A 6,155-nucleotide genomic window follows, 5' to 3' on the forward strand; every position below is an offset into this window, starting at 1 on the left:
AACCTGACATCTATCGCTCGCTGCTTCAGAGGGCGATTTGAAGAAACAATTAGGATCGTCTTTAAAGCACCAAACCCCGCCCTTCGCTGTCAGTTAAGGGGCGTGGCTTTACATACGCTGCCGAGCTGCAGCTACACTTATTAGCATAAAAGGCAATTATGCATGCAAAGGAGTTTCCCTTCCCACAAAATACATACTTTTTTTTTTAACACAGTATAATTGTGAAATTATCATTTAAATTATAATTTAAATTTAGCTGACATTTTTAACTGCTGAAGACTGAGATTATCCTGGATTCCCAGACCTGCATAATGTTGGCGATCCCATCAACTAACACAGTTTATGCCCAGACACATTAAAGGAACCCCTTCACCCTGAAGTATGAATCTTTTTACATGTACGTGATACACCAATCAGTCATATCATCAAAATCATTAACATTAAAGCCACCCTTAGTGGTCTGTACTATGGCATCACACCTCCCTGGTTGAGCATTCGATTCCCATCTCGGGTCTGTGTGCATGTAGTCTGCATGTTCTCACCGTGCTTGGTTGGTTTCCTCCAGATACTCCGGATTCCCACAGTCCCAAAATTTGATTGGGCTAACTGGGAATTCTCAAATTGCCAGTAGTGTGTGAATGAGCATGTGAGTGTGTGTATGCCCTGCGATGGACTGGAACCCCATCTAAAGTGTCCCCCACCCCAACACCTGGGATAGGCTCCAGGCCCCTCCTGGCCCTATATACAGGATAAAGCGGTATAGACGATGAGTGAATGAGTGTTTAAAACTACATAGATCTTGGTTTTTACCCTTGCCGTACCAGGAAAGTTTGGTCAGGAGGCCAGATCAGTAACCTTGGGCTCTTTGCCCTATAGGCCACAAATGACCGGTTGTGGTAAACTGGGTGTTCTGGTGTTTTTCTATAATGGCCAACATTTAGCATTTTCCAGTACTATTCATTATTATCAGAAGAAATCCCACATAGCAATGGAGTAACAATAGAGTATCAGTAGGAGTAATCAGGTGCACTGAGACTGGGCATGGCTATTTAGCGATGGTGTTGAAGATGATGTAAGCATTTTTGAGCAGAATATACAGACGACAAGGTGAAAAAGCTGCACAGAATGAAGGACTAAGGTGCTGCTGCAGTATTCTCTTTATGTGACAGCAAGGGTTAATACTATTTTTGACTTGTCTCACACGTAGTAATTTGCTTTTCTTTCTCCTCCTTGGCTTTTTCTAGTCAGAGGAAATTACAAGTTTGCAACCTTAGGCTGAACGCAGTATAAAGCTACTGGTAGTGACCTCAGCAGGTAGTTTAACAACCATTAATCAAAGATAAAAGAAGATATTTTAAATATTGGACACAACTGAAGCTCATCTTAATTCCAACAATTATCAGTAGAAACAATTCTTACAGAAAATGACAGACCAAAAATTATCCAGTTTACACAATTTGCAAAAAGTTTCTAATAATACCCCGCTTCTAGTTGGAGATCTCGTCGCAAGGATCCCTTGTGTGTCTCTTTGGAATGCGTCTGGTGTCTGGGGATAGTTTCACTTTACCATAAAGACGGTTCTGGCCTCGACTGGTGTTGACAGCTGTTTCTCTGAGGACTTGACATGTCTGCGGTTGCTCGATAGTTCAAGATTGCAATTGTCTCCGGTAACTACCTGGACTCCATATTTACATCAATAAACATCAACTGTTATAGCTGAACTGCCTACCATCTAACACACTGTATAAATGCAGATCAATTCCTGCTTTCTGTTTCACCCAAATGAGGATGGGTTCCCTGTTGAGTCTGGTTCCTCTCAAGGTTTCTTCCTATTACCATCTCGGGGAGTTTTTCCTTGCCACTGTCACACGTGGCTTGCTCACCAGAGACGATCTGCTCATCTTGATTCATACACATTAACATTCCATACAGACTTAAATAATTCTTCTGATTGTTTAAAGCTGCTTTGCGACAATGACAATTGTTAAAAGCGCTATACAAATTGAATTGAATTAAATTGAATTAATAAACTACAAGGCTAATGTATTAAATAATTATAGAGGTCTAGCTCACCTAACTTAACCGAACTACAGTCTCGCTGAATTTAACATTAGGGGTTGACATGTTTGACGATCAGAATCAGTTACTCCGCACATCACCAGGACCACCCCAATTACAGGGACCCACCATCCCACAATTATACTAAAAAGATGGATGATAATGTCGTAATAATGATGTGATTAGTTCTTTTAAAAATATTATTTATTCTTGCTATTTAATAAGTCTCACAACAAACACATTATTAGGTATTAAAATATACTGCCCAGACAAAAAATGCACACACACAATCATATTTTGGTAGACCGCCTTTTGCCTTCATTATGGCCATGGCACTGTTTTGATAAGCTTATGCAATGTCACAACATTTATTTCAGTCCTGATCCGTATTAATTTCTCTCCAAGGCCTTGTATTATTGATGGGTGAGTCAGACAGCTGTGTGAAGTCTTCTTCAGCACATCCCACAAGTCTTAATTGGGTTAAGCTGTTGGGTGATGTTGTGGTGGCCAATCCATGTGTGAAAATGATGTCTCTTGCTCCATGAACTGCTCATTCACAATTAGACCCTGAAGAACCCTGGCATTGTCATCTAGCAATATGCCCGTGCCATCAGTTAAGATAAAAAATTCTATTGATGAAAAAATTGGTCAATCAGTACGTTCAAGTCATCAGCTGACCTTATATTCTGGGCACATAACATTGCTGAACCTAGACCTGACCAACAGAAGCAACTCATCAGATCATAACACTGCCTCCACAGGCTTGTACAGAAGGGAATATGCATGGTGGATGCATCACTTCATCTGCCTCTCTTCTTACCTTGATACACTCTGGGACAGGGTAAATCTGAACTCATCAGATCGTATGACCTTTTTCCTTTGTTCCAAAGTTATGCTCTGTAGGATAACAAAGCCTTTTTTTTTCATTTAGACTCACTGCTAAGTGGTTTTCTTAAGGCTACAAAGCTGTTTAGTCCTATTCATTTGAGCTCTTTTTACATTATGCATTTCAAAAATGTTCTTACTTTCAGTAATAAACATAACGCTTTTTTATGATTTTGATTTATTTTCAGTTGTTTCAGCATTCTCCTTTTGTTTTGTTTTTTCTTGAGGCAGGCCCTTTAATTAAACCCTTCAGAAACAGAGCAAAATATTTGCCATGGCAACAAGATATGTCTTCTGCCAAGGTTGTTTAAAAAAAGAAGCTACTCACTGTATCAATTAGGGTTAAATAACTTGTTGCCAGTTAATCAATTCAGCAATTTTCCAATGGAAAGCACTTATCTATTTTCTCAATTAAATCTAGGGGTGACTTTTTTTCCGGATATTGTTTAACATAAATGTAATAAAATAAGGCATAATCATTTATCTTCAATAAAAACTTTATCCAGGTCAGAGACACAGAGGATTGGCAGCTTATCTTAGCACACCCTGAGTTCAATTATTGAAACATTTTTTATAGAAGATATTTGAAGTGTGCCTTACAAAATGTAATCTACAGTACTTTAATGCCTGTAGCTCTATGTAGCTCACCTGTAGTTTGAATGAAACTTGGTGACAACTGTAGAGTGGTAAATTTAGTTGTAGACCTTATGCACATTTCAGAGGAGTGATAATAACCCAGAGCTTCTACATTCTGTAGGTTTTATAACCTATTAACTTGGGCAATATTACTGGAATTAATGCCTATTGTGGGCACTCTGATTTAAGCCCTTCTTGTGACAGTGCTTTAAAATTAAACCATTTGAAGCTATCAGTTCATTGACAAACCCTACAGCGGGAACTTTTAACACCTGATTGAACAAAACAAAAGACTTGTGAAACTTTCAGCTCATAGTCTCTGGACATTGTGATGCCTTTTTGCTAAGTCTGCTTTCTAAGTCACAGGGCACGCTCCCTTGCCGAGCGCTTTCAAGTGCAGAGCATTTCACTAAATGAATGCGCTGTTTGATTTCTTTGAACCAGTCCGTGGAATAACTGCTGAACCCGCTGACCAATGCACAATGTCATTAGGGTATTAAGTACTAGCATTTTACTTACATTAATAGGCTTGCTTACAAAAAATAAAATGAAACTACATTGCTAAATATATAAATATCTAAGTAAACATTGGCTTCTCGTTAGAAGAAGCAATACATCAAAAACATGACAGTGGTCAATTGTATTTTGCATCAGAAAGACAAAGGATTGAACAAGAACTAAATTACTTTGGCAATTCCAATTCAGCATTTGTTTGTGTGAAAAAAATTATAAATTAGTAATCAAATTAATTATTAATTGTAATAAATAATTAATTGTACCTTTCAGACTGTTTGAGCTTGTGCCTAAGGTACACTACACTGCTTTGTCCAGGATATTTAGTTAGTTGGATGTTGGTTATAAACTCCCAAACCTGATATAACCAATGATGAAACCAAGACAACATTAAATGTATAGGAGGCTTTCATGCAGTAACTGAATCTAGTTAATGATAGCTGATCCATCAGTTGCTTTTTAATGCATCAGATCAATGTATTTCACTTACAAGAAAGTCATTATGTCAAGTCAACTGCAGTAAAAGCCATTTTAGTTCCTCTAAATCAATAATAGTCGGCAGGTCTACTGCTTTGAAACCACATCTCTGATATCTCTGAGCTCATAGCTGTCCTTCCAGGAACATGAAGTAAACACTGAGCATAGAATAATGTTACAAACAGTAACATTAATCTCAAATTTGTCTAATCATGCAACTCCAAGTATCTGTTTAAAATTTTTTTAGTTCTATGTCATATAATGCTTTTGATTTTTTTTATTTAAATGGTTTTATATTGGTTTGCTTAAAAAATATTATTGTAAATCTATTAGTGACAGCTATATGTTCTCAGCCATAAAACATTTAGATTATGCCTTTATAAAGTATACAAATGACATACTTTACCAGTAACAGTATGTTAATAATTTTACAGTTAAACATAATGTTAACCATATAACTGATTTAGATCATTAACAAACTGGTACAGTATATTTAATTTCATACAAACTTCAATAATTTGTCAATTGTTAAAAGCGCTATAGAAATAAAATTGAAGTGAATTGAATACGTCACCTGTCATTACAAGCTTTTCAAATGTGGTGGAACTTTGAGGAAATTAGGGCTGTACGATTTGATAAAAATAAAATCACATGATTTGTATTTATTTATTTTTACAAATATTGCAATTGTGGTGTAAACTGCAAATAATTATTTTAGGAGGATGTTATACTAAAAAGTTATTTAAAAAATAACAAATGCTTAAATTATTGAAAAACCCTATATAAATTTCAGACTATGCACATATTAATTGTAATAAATAGCAGCCTTTTGTAAGTATATAGTTGCACTGGTCCATGTCATGATTTAGATTTTTATGCAATTAATTGTGTGGCTCTAAAGGAAACACTATGTTTTATTTACTTATTTAAGAAACTTAGAATTGATGGTAGTCTTTTATTACACAATAGCATTCTGGTTTCCCTCCAAAATTATTTGCACAATCCTAAATATATACCATCTAACCCTCAAACTCACGATACTAATTTATAGAGCTACAGTAGTAGTAGTAGTAAAAGTCTTGAGTCACCTCTCATTACTTCATATCAAATTAAACAAATGGGAACACATGTTTTACTGTAACAGACAAAGTGCCTAAAGATACAATTAAAAAACAGGTTGTTTATATATTCAGTTGAATTTATATAACCACCATAGCTATATATAACCACCCCAGCAGCCACCTCTTTTGTTCTATCATCTATTCCAACAACTCTATACTATAAACTATAAACTATACTTATCACCGGCCTGATCATCATCATCAGCATCTGTTTTTTATTGGTTCATGCCTTAAGTAAGATATTTTTTTAAATACTTGAATGATTCATAAATCACAGTGTGGCTTTTTGGAAGCAAAATATGAAAAAATGGGGAAGGGAGTTGAAGACTTTTGCACAGTACTGTATATATTATATTTTCATATTTATATAATAATTGGCATTGAGGCCTACTAACCTGTAGTCCAACATCTTAACCATGAAGCCACTCTCGGCCCACAAATCATAGCAAGTCCTTAAGCTACAGA

Source organism: Clarias gariepinus, chromosome 9 (assembly GCF_024256425.1).
Source record: "Clarias gariepinus isolate MV-2021 ecotype Netherlands chromosome 9, CGAR_prim_01v2, whole genome shotgun sequence".
Taxonomy (NCBI): domain Eukaryota; kingdom Metazoa; phylum Chordata; class Actinopteri; order Siluriformes; family Clariidae; genus Clarias; species Clarias gariepinus.